General features: G+C 35.8%; 1 protein-coding gene across 1 annotated transcript in view; it reads right to left on the reverse strand.

Annotated features, from left to right (window-relative positions):
• The window catches only part of LOC148944782 (uncharacterized), a 99,225-nt gene extending 96,415 nt beyond the window's left edge, over positions 1–2,810 (reverse strand). The window contains exon 1 of the mRNA XM_089100667.1: positions 2,780–2,810. The gene's annotated coding sequence lies outside the window, so the exon portion shown is untranslated. The remainder of the gene's footprint in view (positions 1–2,779) is intronic.
• Between the last annotated feature and the right edge of the window lie 11,765 nt (positions 2,811–14,575).

Consider the following 14,575-nt stretch of genomic DNA (forward strand, 5'->3'; position numbering starts at 1 on the left):
CCATCAGAAAATACCCACGCGAAAAATGTCCGTAGGTACTCTGTCAATGGAAAAGTTACAAAACTTAAAAAGGCACTTAAACTTTAGCAATAAATGGTTTCTGATTGTTTTGTAGCTAGAGAGAGAGGGAGATACCTCAAAGGATATATTTTAATGACAAAACATCTCAACTCTCAGTCAGCCTTCGGATAAATACAGAGTTAGCTCTAGGGGAGAGATGAGAGGAGGATGGAGGTAGAAATTGTTTTATAATCCCCAGGCACTTCTAGTCTTTTTTCATAAGTCGTAAGATATTGGATATCAACCAACCGCAAAGGGTATTTTTCGGGGGGAGATTTTTCACGGGGAGTTATTTTCCAAGGGGGGTATTTTCCGCAAGGTGGTTATTCTCGGAGCTATTTCACAGGAGGTGTTTTTCCCAGGGGAGAGGGGGAAGGTTGACCTCCAAACACTTTTGACTTTTGAAAAGGGCACTAAAACTTTCAATTTCCAATCGAATAATAAAATATGATTAAAAAAAACCCCCAGAGTCCTTGGGGCAAGGACTGCAGGCTATTGCAAGTTACTCATTGTTAAAATTTAAGGTTTTTGTAGAAGGGATGGTCGTACAAACTTTGGAGAAGGCTCACTCGATTGGAAACTGAAATTTCGAGTTCAATTTTGAGGAATCAAAGTCAGAGGACAATCAGCCTCTCCCTCTTAACAGCTATTTTTCCTCCAAATGCACCCGATCACAATTGCAGGGCTGCAAGTTCGACTAGTAACTCAATGTTAACACCTAAGGCTCTTATGGAAAAGATTTTTGTATGAACTAGGGGGGGGGGGTTGTTCATTTGATTGGAAATCAAAAGCTCCAGTGCAATTTTTAAGATTAAAAGTGATCGAGGAGCTTCCTCCCCCACCCTATTTTTTTCCCAAATACATCCAATTGACAATTTTGAGATGACCATTTTATTTAATTAATTAAAAAAACTTTTTCCACAAAATAAGTTTAAAAAAAAGTTAAGAACTCCATTAAACCAATATGAACAAAATAGAATCAAATAATCTACCAAGCATACAACTACCACAAAGCAGTATCAATAAATAAATGAAACCCAAAACAAAAGAAAATTAAAATAAATAAAATAGTCAAGCTCAAAATAAGCAGAAATTAATACGAGTAGGGTTCAAAACCCCTATGTTTTCTAAAAGGCAGAATATAATTTGTACTTTACTGGAAAAAATTCAAATGAATTTACTGAAAAAAATTCAAATGAATTTACTGAACAAAATGTGCATTGTCAGTTTAACATACATATGCTGATACTTATTCCTTAAAATCTTAATTAATTTGTGATTTCTTAAAGTTATAAGAGTGAAACATTTAAAAGAATTTTTTTCAGTAAAGTAAAAATTATGTTCTGGCTTTTAGAAAATATAGGGGTTATGACCCTACTCATATTAATTTCTGCTCGTTTTGAGTTTAACTCTTTTATTTATTTTAATTTCTGTTTGTTTTGGGTTTCATTTATTTATTGATATTGATTTAAGGTATTTGTATGCTTGGTACATTATTTGATTCTATTTTTGTTCATTTTAGTTTAATGGAGTTCTTGGTACTCTCCCATTACGTGGACACCATTACGTAGGACACTCCCCGACAACCCTTGGGACAAGGGTTTTAAGTTATGCCCTGGGGGCATATAAGGTTTTTATAGAAGGCGTTGTCGTAGAAACTTCAAGAAAGGCTCATTTAATTGGAACTTCAAAGGGCTCCTGCCCTTTTTCATAGTCAGAAGTGCCTATTAAAAAGGCACTTTTGACTATTAAAAATCAGATACTAACTCTCAGATACACTAGTCCTTTGAATTTCCAATCGAATGAGCCTGTTTTGAAGTTTCTACGACAATGCCTTCTATAAAAACCTTATATGCCCCCAGGGCATAACTTAAAACCCTTGCCCTGAGGGTTGTGAGGGGATTTCTTCCTCAAAAATATATTTTCTATCTGGAAATCGACTTTGAAGTTTCTACGACGACCCCTTCCATATGAATTGCCTCTGGAAAAAAAAACAAAAAACATTGGAGCCGTATGGCCTTTACTATAGGCAACCCTATAGCGTTGCCTCTGATTTTTATCACAACCATTCACATGGTCGCTAAACAGTCACAAGATGGCCCATAAAGTAAATTATATTTTTTATAACATCTATAGGTGCTGGTTTTCTGTTGAAAGCCGCTTTCTTTTGCGACAGCATTTGACCAAGAACTAAATGGCATCGGGACCAGGTTTAACCACAAATCGAATTATAGTTTGTAAAATATACAGGTTTGATTTATAATAACAGCTACTTTCACTTACGACAGCTTCTGGCTAAGAATAATATGCCATTAGGATTCTGGTGGCCCTTAAAGTAAACACTATTTTATAACATCTAAAGGTTTAATTTGTTGAAAGAAGCCACTCACTTTTCCGACAGTTTTTGGCCAAAAATAATGTGGCATTATTGTTTACTTTGAAATTTTTGACTTTTAAATTTAAAACGGAGTGACTTTAAAATTGAACTAAAATTTAATTGGTTGAGAATAATATTTTCAATTAGTCTTTCAAGGCTAATTTTGATTGACTTTTTGAATTTCTTCAAGGCTTACCCTTGAACTTTATTCACTCGAATTTTCATTTTTTTTTATTTTGAAATATGGCTATTTCCTCTCACAATAGTTTTTGGCCGAAAATACTATAAAAACTTGGTGCCGGGGTGGCCCTCAAATTGAATTACAATAGAGAGAAAAATTACCAAATATTTGCTTATATCCAATTGATCGTAACTATGTAGCTTACTTCGCAAAACTTAACTGAAGTCTAGTAAACAAAAGCTTTAAGACGAAAAAGAAACATTTCCTGTCTTCACGCAAGCCTAAACAAATGATAATGTACACTTACTTTCATTGTATCTTCTCGTGTTTTACAGAACTCAATTGTCATTAATAAAATGATTAATCATTTGTCATTATTTTTGTTCCAAGACAATGGATAGAACAAAGATTTTAATAATTAGCAGTAATATTAATGAATAACATCTATAATATTTACACTTTATGTGTGTTATAGGTATTTAAGTGCTAAATTTGTTGTTGTATGCAATTTTAGGCTGAAGGTAATAACAAATATCAAATAATAATTAATATTATTTGAGTTCTGCGACATACTCTTAGTATCTGATTTTTATATTTAAGAGTTCCCTGACGTCTTGTCCCATAAAAGATAATTAAGTAAAAAAAAACAAAAATTGTTTTGCAAAACTTTAAGAGTTTTGGCCACCCAAAATCAAAACATATTGATCCCATTTACTGAAGTATATTTTTATAATGAAATGTTCTTACGAGACGTATTGATTGGCAGTGAGTCCCGTTTTTTTTTAATTACATATACATTTTGAGATACCCAACATTATCTTCATGGCCTAGTTTTCAAAAAAGTACACGTTGCGTATACTGGAGTTGTCACTAGCAGAAGATATTTAAGCCCTAAGTGTCTGGCTCGACTTAATAAGGCGGTTGCGCTGCCTAATGTGCTGTTTCCGTCTCCCTTATTTAAGATTTCGAAAGCCCAAATTAAGAAAGATTTTAGGAATGTATTTTTCAAGTTTGCACGGTATTTGCTGCAGGAGCCACCTTTTGCTTAAAATTATACGGACGTAAAAGATTGGACGTAGCCATTGAAAAAACAAATGAGACACAGAACACTTTCTATTGTAATAAAAGAGTCAATATCTTGTTTAAAAATACACATAAAAAGTATTAAACTCCCACTGAGCATTACTGGCTTTATAATCCGTAATCTGACCAAAAATAAAGTTTGTTGTGTCAATAGAGGTCGTTTTCGTAAAAAAACAAAAAAAACAACTAAAACCTAAGTTTTTGAAGAAATCAAATGACATAAATAAACTACGGTTCATACGTTTAATTTCGATAACTAAGCTGTTTCAAACTATATGTCATTAATATTTTCATTCCTTTCTATCATCTTGAAATAGGGCTTTTTAAAAATTAGAGTGCATGTGACAGTTTGTTTTTTATTTAATTACCAATGGCATTTTTGGAAAAAATAATTTGTACATACTTTTAGCCATGTTTAGGGGTATAAACATGGAATTTTTCACTAAAAAATACCAATTCAGGAGAATGATATTGAGCATTTTTAAGATATGAAAATAACATTAGATCGAAACGAAGGAGATTCGTCTTAAGTGGAATTTCGTGTGAAGCTTTCAGCGAATCATATTTGCGTTTGTCAAGTTTCTTCCTTCTGTAGTTATAATTATATTAGTACCCTGTCTTTTTTTTTGTTGGTTGTAAATCAGGTTCGTTAAAGTAAAGTTTCATTAAAAGAATTATATTTTATTTATTTACTTATTACACGTCAAAAAAAAGGTACAAAAGACGGAGTATCACTAAAAAAGATAAAACACGCACAAAAAACAAATTACAACACATTACACATAATCGAAAAAATTACAAAGACGAGAAACAAAAACTCAATTATACACTGCACTGCAGGTACGTAAGAAATTTTACTTTTTAATCTCCCAAGCACTGAAGAAACATAAGCAATATGATTGATAACTTCAATTCAACTAACCTAACCTACAGCAAAATACTTAACTACAATTCAAAATCAACGGGCTTAATCAACTAGTCTAAATACGACAAGAGATGGTAAAAAGACTAAATATGACAAGAGATGTGCAAATAAAATTAAATGGATAGCGATTTACTGCCTTAGCAAACGGTACCAAGGGTGGGAAGAAACTTTCTCGTTGTACCGTTTAATTTGTTCAATTATAGCTGCCGTTGGGTCTGCAATTTTAAAATTTTTAACAAGGTGCGAATTTCTTGTCTACGGTGGGAGCCGAAGCAAGGACTTCGCATACTTAAAAAACGCGGATCTGAGCTTTCTTTTCTCTGGCTCAGGAAAAATTATCCGAAACGGGCTTAGATACATGAAATGGGGAAGGGATACTGCGTTATAAAGTCGAACCAGAATTAAACGTTTGAAACGGATTTTAGATGAGACTACTCTACTGTAAGCAGAAGCCAGGCGTTTACGTAGATGATCAATAAGAAGGGAGTGGGTAGTTTTTAAATCCTTTCCAATTGGTAAACCAAGGTAAATAATTTTCGAGACTGGGGCTACAGACAGTTCTCCCAGACTCAGAGACGAGACCTCTTCTTGGCGCCAGTTGAACAGAAGAATATCCGACTTCTGCGGGTTAAATTCATTGTTATGACACTGCTAATATTCAAGTTCAAGTTCAAGTTCATTCAAGGCCAATGTGACTGTAATTTGATTGTAGGTTGGAGAAGGTGGTCTCTGTACCTGCGACTGTGCAGCTGGGGTTCAGAATGTCATCGGCGTAGGCTGTCATTGTAACGTCTATGCCACGAGCCATGCATGTTGTCTCGATAGTAGACTGTGGTTCAATAATACAATTATTAAAGGCACAAAGAGATGTGACTGATCCTTGGCGAGCACCCTTTTTTACTGGGACTACAGGATTCCCTCGGTAGGACAGCATCACGTCTGGTGTATATTCAGTGAGGGCTTGACCATGGTCAGGAAGTAGGAGTTCAGCCTGTAGGTGGTCGTACATGTCTTTAATGGGTTGTAGGATGTCCTTCTGTACACCTCTCTTTCCCATATCCAGAATGAGTTGGTCATGGAGAAATGATTCGTAGGCACGGCAGACGTCATGTAGACCTATAGCAATGGACTCCTTTGATTCATCAGCGTCAATCAAAACTGATACCAAAGCTGAAATGGTGTGGGCCGCAACCAACACCCCTCTGGAACCCAAACTGGGAAGGGGGAGTCCAGCATTTTCCTGGATTTCAGCAATGACCAAAAGTTCGAAGATTTTGCAAAGCGTTTGTGATACTGTGATCGGTCTGAACGAAGTACATTCCGAAGTACTTTTTCCTTTCTTCGGGACTGGCCTAAGCAACCCAGTACTGAATGCCAATGGTACGAGTCCAGTGGTGAAGATCATCTGAAAGAGAAGAGTTGGGTGCCCCATGAAAGTTGGGAGGCAATGGCTAAGGTGAAGGGCGGATACACGATCAATGCCAGCCGATTTCTTCTTTTTCAACCGTCGGATCGCGGACGCAACCTGTGATTGGGTAACTATAAAATTTGTATCTGGAATTGATGAGAGGAGGGATGATAGCTTTTCTTGAACAGAAATGTTAAGCTCCTGTTTTGGGGCTGAAAACTCATCAAGATAATAGTTTATTCATGTTAAAGGTGGGATATCTGACTCGGGACCCGCCGACTCCTTCTTATCAAACATTTTCAATAACAAATTAGGATTCTTAATTACTTTTTCAGAAAGCTCAGATTTCAACTGCACACGGTGACGAGCAAGTTCCTTCCCAAACCTACGCTTAGATGCAACTGTAAACTCTTTAACTACTCCTGAGTGTGGTCTACCACATTCTTTCCATATCCCGTACCAGAAGGTAGCTCGGTCGCATGCTAATTGTAACAAAGGGTTAGAAGACCATCCCTTTTCTTGAGTTTTTTGTCTGGCAAGAGACTTGGGTACTCCCTGAGATTGGGCAAATAGAAAAGCATGGGTCAGTTCGGCGTAATAAATATTAAGACTTAGCAGTGCATCTCTTTCATCACGATGAGAGAGTTTCATAAGTAGGTCAAACGGTACGCAGATTTTTGACAAAATAAGATCAAAAGAACCTTGAAACTTTTCTTTATCAATTTTACGCCAAACTGGAACCTCATGCCACCTCTGAGTGAATATCGACGAATTATTCGCAGCGAAAAACGAGGTAGGCCTACTGATAATACACTGAACTGGGAAATGATCCGAAGTGAAACTATTTGGAAGGACAAGAACCTCACGTACTGGCAAAGAACTTGAGCTAACAATCTGGTCTACATTGGACGTAGAACCAGATCTGTAGATAGACAAGAGGTTTTGGCGCTTCTGATAACTATTAAAATAGTTCTCAAGTATCTATCCGCCTTCGCAACAACGACTCCCTTCTGCACCGATATCAACTTTTAAATCCCAGTTAAAGTCAACATTTCTTATACACTCATGAGACTCGCGTCCTGCTTTTTTAAGGCAGCGGGCTAGTTTGGGACTACTTAAAGCAACACTACTATCAGATTTGGCGTCACGTGAATCATTTGGAAGGTAAGAGTTTCTAACTAGGAGGTAATTTAGTGTAGTTGCAGTAAAACTGTCTGTGCTATCGTATACCTTACACACGAGACGATTACTAACCAACGTCTCAACTCCACCAGACGGACGGCCCCGGCGAGATGAACGGTTTGCAGGCACGGAGTACACTGAATAGGAAGACCAGAGATTTAGTAGGTTTAGGCCAGCTTTATTCTATCAATATCGGTTTTAAAAAGTGATTAAATAAAAAAAAAACAACTTTTTTTCAACTGAAAGTAAGGAGCAACATGAAAAATTGAAATGAAAAGAAATTATTACGTTCATGAGGGGGATGCACTCTCCTCAGTACTTCACTATTTACGCTAAAGTTTGACTTTTTGTTCCAATGATTTAAGAATGACTCCTGATAAACAGGGACCATTTAGTTAGAATTAATAAGCTTTTTACAAATTCAAAAACACTTCATCGTAAAGAGCGAGGTACTGAGGAGGGGGAAACCCCCTCATTAACGTAATAATTTCTGTTTTTTCAAGTTTTTAATGTTGCTCCTTACTTTCAGTTGAAAAAACTTCTTTTTTTAAAATTTAATTTCTTAAAGTGTTTACAGTAATGCTGGAAAATCCAGCTCCTCTCCCATACAAATTCCCTTCCCCCACGAAAACTCTTCCATGGAAAGATCCTCTTACGTAAGCACCCACACTTTTATCCCCCCATTATTCTATGCGGTGATTTTTATCAAGATCACTTGCCTTTTGGGGGTGGCTCTTTGCGCTAAAGTTTTTAATTGTTTTAAAAAGTAGAGTTGTGACAAAGAGTCAAACTTTGGCGTAAAGAGTGAGCCGCTGAGGAGGACACAACCCCTTTTATATGCGGAATAATTTCCGTTCGTTTTAAGTTTTAACATCGCTCCTTACTTCCAGTTAAAAAACTTGTTTTTTTATTTAATTTCTGAACGTTTTTCAACTGATGCAGGTTAAAATTTGGCTCTCCGTACATGAAAAATCAAAAAAAAATTTACTCATTAATTTAGGCAGATTTATTCCCTATATGAAGGGTTTCCCTCTTCTCACCTTGCTCTTTACGCTAAAGCTATTAGGAAGCTTTTTCATAAAAAAGCTTCCTATTCTAATTAAACGACCCCCGTGTTTAAGTAGCCACTCATAAAAATTGGGACAAACAGTCAAACTTTAGCGTATAGGGCAAGGTATTGAGGAGAGGGCAGCCCTTGCTATATGGATTCATGTCTGTTCGTTTTGAGTCTTAATGTTGGTACTTACTTTCAGTTAAAAAAAATTATTTTTTATTTAGTTTCTAATCCTTTTTCAAATAATGCCTGTAAATCTGGCTCATACTCTGTGAAATATACCTCTCCCCCTCACGGAAAACTCCTCCGTAGAAATTTCATCCAATGTAAATTGCACCTCCCCCCGTAAAATTTCCTCAAGAAAGTTTCTTCCCCGCCGAAAATCCCCCCCCCTTGTAAAATTACTTGCTGACGATTCAGCCTGAAAAATTCTCCTTAACATTCCTTCATTTGAATAAGACTTTAATCTCTAGATGGTTTCTTGGTCACTCCAAAAATGCCCCCTTCTGTGGAAATTATTTCCCGAAAATCCAAAGAGGCGGAAAATAGCCCGCAGATAATTTCCCCGGAACATCTCCACAAGAAAAATTTGGTAAAGGGGATGTAAGACAATTAAAAAGAACTTCGTAGAGTAATTCTGGCAAATTCCCCCAGTGTAAAATTTTCCTTGGAAAATCCCCCCCCCCTGGAAATTTCACTCCCCAAGGAATATTCTTCCTATAGAAATCCGCCAAAATAACACCCCCCCACCCAGAAAAATGTCCGTATACTTCACAATAAAAGATACTGTACGTAAACAATGGGACAATTTCATAACTTACAGGGCTCTCCCCACGGGTTGTGGGGGTTATTTTGCACCTAAAGACATAGCTATTTGATCTTTTAACTATATTGAACAAAATTTCTATATAAAAATTTCGATCAGATGACTTTGGGGAAAAATGGGTGTTGGAGGGGGCCAAATTGCCCTTGAATCTTTTTGATCTTTTAGAAAGGGCACTAGAACTTTTAATTTCAGTTCGAATGCACCCTCTCCTGATCTTTTAGGACTATTTTTTCAATGCAGTCACCCTTGAGGAAAAAAAAACATATATTTTAATGAATTTGTTTTCGGGGATGTGTAATTGCGCATCAGCTATCATGCAGAAGGGGCAGTGGGTCATTTTGCAGGCAGGGGGATGCCATATACCTCAAAGACTAAATTTCAATGCAAAAATTCTTTATCTTTTCATGAGTCTTTAGATAAATATAGAAAGGGGTGTAGGGTGGGATAAGAAATAATCTATCTTCATTTAGGTATGGATGAATAAGGGCACTGAAGGGGGATACCTCTCTTCTTGCAGAAAATGTAAAGAAGGAAATGCGGTATGTAGTTGTGTAGGCCTGGTGGGGGGGCACCAAATGCCAGATAGAGTGTATTTTAATTCCCAATTTCCTAGCTCTCATTGAGCCTTCAAACAAATATAGAAGGCATTTGGAGGAGAGACGCGGGGTGGAAATTGATACCTAATCCCTTATGATTCCCGAGAAGAATTTTCATCTATGTCTTTTTTATTGGTGCTCCGAGGTGCTCCTCGAGGTGCTCCTACTGGCGATTTGCCTACTGGCGAATTGCCTACTGGTGCAGAGACGCAAAACTGAGGGTGGGGCATCTTAAGTCTCAGCAGGAAAATTCTGGGAGGAGGGGGGGGGGGGGAAAGCACTACCAAAAACTGTGTTTTCAGTGAGTTTAAATTGTAGTAATTCCCATTACGTACACTATAGTACTACATACAATGTTCAATATCTACTCGTTTCCCAGGGGCGTTACCCCTCCACTGGCGTCCATAGGATACTTGCCTGTAAAACGAGTTCTTTAGAAGAATTCTCTATTAAAAAACCGTGAAAAAATTACAATGTAATGTTTTTAATATTCTAACCCCCGCCCTTTCAAATAAATACTCGTGGGACACATTTTTTTCCAGGGATAAACATCATTCTTGAATTTTTTTTAAACTTTTTTATATAATTTAGCAAAGATAGAAGTACTCTCAACGAAAAATGAAGACGAGGATTTAATCAAATCTAAAATTAACTGCAATTTTTTTTGTTGCAACACAAAATAGGAAATACATTGAATCCTTATTTTTTACACTCTAATAACTTCCATTGAGAGAATCCAGGAAACTGCTTTGTACGGAATATAACACAAAGAACGACACATCACCTCCCAGCGAATAGCAAGTGTATCTTGAATTGAAATTTGCTTAGTTTAAATGCTTTAACATAAAAGTAAATGAACTTTAATTTTGAATCAATATCAAATTCTTCCGGCTGATTTTCTTTTTTGAACTTCGCTGAAAAACTATTTTTGCTGGTTTTCTAACATGATAAGTTAATTAGAACAGTATCTTACCCAAACTCTGGGAAAATTCTAAGTAGGATTCCTGTCATAGATGGGGTTGGTTCGTGTACCTAAGTCTTGCCTAAGCACCCACGCAGGTTTCCATGACATCATGCCCAGAAAACTCTCAACGAGAATAAACAAGAAAAAGAACGTCATTCTTGTGGAATATTAAATAAAAAAAAAACAAGTTTTTTTTTAACTGAAAGTAAGGAACGACGTTAAAACTTAAAACGAAGAGAAATAATTCCATATATGAAAGGGGCTGTCCCCTCCTCAACGCCTCGCTCTTTACGCTAAATTTTTTTATTGTTTAAAAAAAAAGAATTGTGAGAAAGTCAAACTTTAGCGTAAAGAGCGAGGCGTTGAGGAGGGGACAGCCCCTTTCATATACGGAATAATTTCTGTTCGTTTTAAGTTTCCTTACTTTCAGTTAAAAAGACTTGTTTTTTTTTAATTTAATTTTTGAACGTTTTTGAACTAATACAGGTTGTGATTTTGGCTCACCGTACATGTATAATTAAAACAAAATTTGCATATTGATTTTACTTTTCTTTGGTTAAATGACTTTCTCGAAGCTTGTTTAATTTTATTTACGAAAGTTTTTATTAGTAAGAAATATACGTAACTTACGAATTAGCTTACGTAACGAACTTCTATATTCATATATTTTTAATCCGTCTATTAGGGGGTTCGCCCCCTAGTCAATACCTCTCTCTTCAAACTAATATTTTCTGTTCGTTTTAAGTTTTGATGTTGATGTCCTTTTTTATATTGTCCTTGTCCTTTAAACTTTTTTATATTTAATTTCTGATCTTTTTTTGAATAATTCTGGGAAATCCGGCGTCCCCTTTGTAGCAATGTCCCTTCCCCCATGAAAACTTACTTCAGGGAAAAATCCTCCCACATAATCCCCGACCCCCCCGCCCCCCACTACCAGAAAAAATACCCCCTGAAAACGTCTGTATAGTTCCCAATAACCAAAACTGTACGTTAACATTGGGTAAAGTTCATAACTTTCAGCCCTCCGCCCGGGGACTTCGGAGGATTAAGTCATCCTAAAAGACATAGTTATCATATTTTCGACCATGCTGAACAAAATGGCTATCTCAAAATTTTCATGTGGTGACTTTGGGAAAAAATGAGCGTGGGAGGGGGCCTAGTTGCACTTCATTTTTTTGGTCACTTAAAAAGGGCACTAGAGCTTTTAATTTCCGTTCAAATGAGCCCTCCTACGATATTCTAGGACCACTGGGTCGATACGATCACCCCTGGAAAAAAAAATAATAAACACACAATTGTGTCTTTCTTCTGGCAAAAAATGCAAAATTCCACATTTTTGTAGATAGGAGCTTGAAACCTCTATAGTAGGGTTCTAATATACGCTGAATAATATGGTGTGATTTTCATTAAGCTTCTATAGCTTTTAGGGGGTCTTTACCCCTTTTTTCGAAAATCAACCAAATTTTCTCAGGTGTGTAATTTTTGATAGGTAGGACTAAACTTGATGAAACTTATATATTTGAAATCAGCATTAAAATTTGATTTTTTTTTATGTATGTATAGGTATCAAAATCCCGTTTTCTAGAGTTTCGGTTACCATTGAGCCGGGTCACTCCATACTTACAGTTCGTTACCAGGAACTGTTTGATGAGCAAGCATTTGAAAACACTTTAAGGAAGCTCCTATCCTTGAATGGTATTTCTAAATACAAAATAACAAATATTGTTTTAAACTGAACGTAAGGAGCGACATTAAAACTTAATACGAACAGAAATTATTCTGTATATAAAATGAACTGTCCCATCCTTAACACCCCGCTCCTCCCGTAAAACATTTTATTGCTTTAAAAAGTAGAGTTGTGTTAAAGAGTTGAAGTATGTGCATGGCAACTGCTGGGTTTTGCCGATCTTTCACTGTATCCACGATGCTCCTGTTTTAACTAGTCCTGCAACCAGAATGCAGCTCTGGCACATCATTAAGATTGTGCCAAGGTTTCAAGTTACGAATGATAGTTTTTAGAAGAACAGTTTTATAGGGCATCGATATCGCTGAATACGAATCAATCGATTCCTATAAGAGAATTATTCCGTATATGAGGGGGGTTGATCCCTCCTCAATACCTCGATCCCACTAAAGTTTTTATAGAACTTATATAAAAACGCTTCTTATTCTAATCATACGGCCCTTGTGTTTGAATAGTCGTTCTTAAAGAATTGGGAGAAAAAAAAAAAAAAAAATCAAACTTTAGCGTAAAGACCTTAATATTGAGAAGGGGATAACCACCCTCATATACGGAATATCTTCAAATGAGTAGACCTCTTGTTTGTTACGTTTGCGGATGACTTACTGAACGTTTCCTGCCCACTCAAAGGCTGCTCTTCGACTTTTAACCTTCTCCAAGAAGAGTGTGAGCACATTGGTTTGAGTTTTAACACTGATAAGACAGTTGTTCTGACAATTAACTATAAAGCTAATGGGAAGTTCAATAGCCTACGTCTATCTGGCTCTGAAGTTTCTTCTGCAAGCAGCCTTACTTGCCTGGGCGTGCCTATTGGAGCAAATCAGAAAGAAACTGAAAACTTGACACAGAAAAATTATACTTGTAAGATTAAGGCTGCATATGCATCGTTGGCTTCAAACATTTCGTATCTGAGAAGAGTTCACTGTTCTCGATTATGATAGCCTATAAACTCGCTATCGATATGATAGCCTATCGATATATAGCCTATCGATATATAGCCGATATGATAGCCTATCTATATGATAGGCTATCGATATGATAGCCTATAAACTCCTCACCTAGCTGCTCTTGCTCATGTTTTTGTTGTTTCTTGTTTTTATTTTTGGTAAGAGAAATCAAGTTCACTGCCTTTATTGTAAATTGCGAAATTTTTGATGAAACAACCAAAATAGACAAGTAACTCTTTTTTGCAGAGAAATTGTCGATTGGTGAACTCAGTTGGTGTTACTGAGAAATGTATTTGTGATTTTTCTACTGAATTGATTAAAAGAAAATTTTTCCATAAAATAAGTTTTTCAAAGAAAAGTTTTGAACTCCATTAAACCAAAAATGAGCGAAAAAAAAATCTACCAAACGTGAAAATACCACAAATCAGCATCGATAAATAAATGAAACCCAAAACGAACAGAAATTACAATAAATAACCAAGTCAAACTCAAAACGAGCAGAAACTAACATGAGTAGGGCTCAAAACCCCTATGCCTTCCCAAGGCCCGAACATAATTTGCACTTTACTGAAAAAAATATCAATGTTTTTACTTTTAAAACTTTAATAAATCAAATAATATTAACATTTTGATTAATAAATATCAGTATATGTATATTAAACTGAAAATGTACATTCATTTTGATTTAACCTCAAAGCAACATTTAGTTTTTAAATATAATGGGCAAATGGGACTAGTTGCCCTCCAGTCACTTTAGACTATTAAAAAGAGCATTAGTCCTTTATACTTTCAATCGAATGAGCCGTTTTCGAAGTTTCTACGACAACTCCTTCGATACAAAGTGCCCTGGTCTAAAAAAAAATAAAAAAAAAAATAAAATAATAATACATTGTATCCACATCAATCTTTACTATAAAACTAAATAAAAATTCCGAAAAAGAAGTTTTTCAAAGAAAAGTAAAGGCCATTTTAAACTTAAGCTCAGCTGGTACAAATACCTGCTAAAATTAAAAATCAAAAGGATCAGAAATTACTATTAAAGAATAAATGAAACCCAAAACGAACAGAAATGAAATAAACAATCATAGAAAAAACATACAACAAGCAATAATATAAATGAATAAATAGATTTCAAAGCGATTAACGCTTAGATTGAATATGAAAAGCAAGCTTAAAACGAAGAAAAAATATTTTGCTATTGAACTATAAACGAAACTTAAAACGAACAGAA

This window comes from Artemia sp. Qi Xiang Cuo, chromosome 14, assembly GCF_049724085.1.
Source record: "Artemia sp. Qi Xiang Cuo chromosome 14, ASM4972408v1, whole genome shotgun sequence".
Lineage (NCBI taxonomy): Eukaryota > Metazoa > Arthropoda > Branchiopoda > Anostraca > Artemiidae > Artemia > Artemia sp. Qi Xiang Cuo.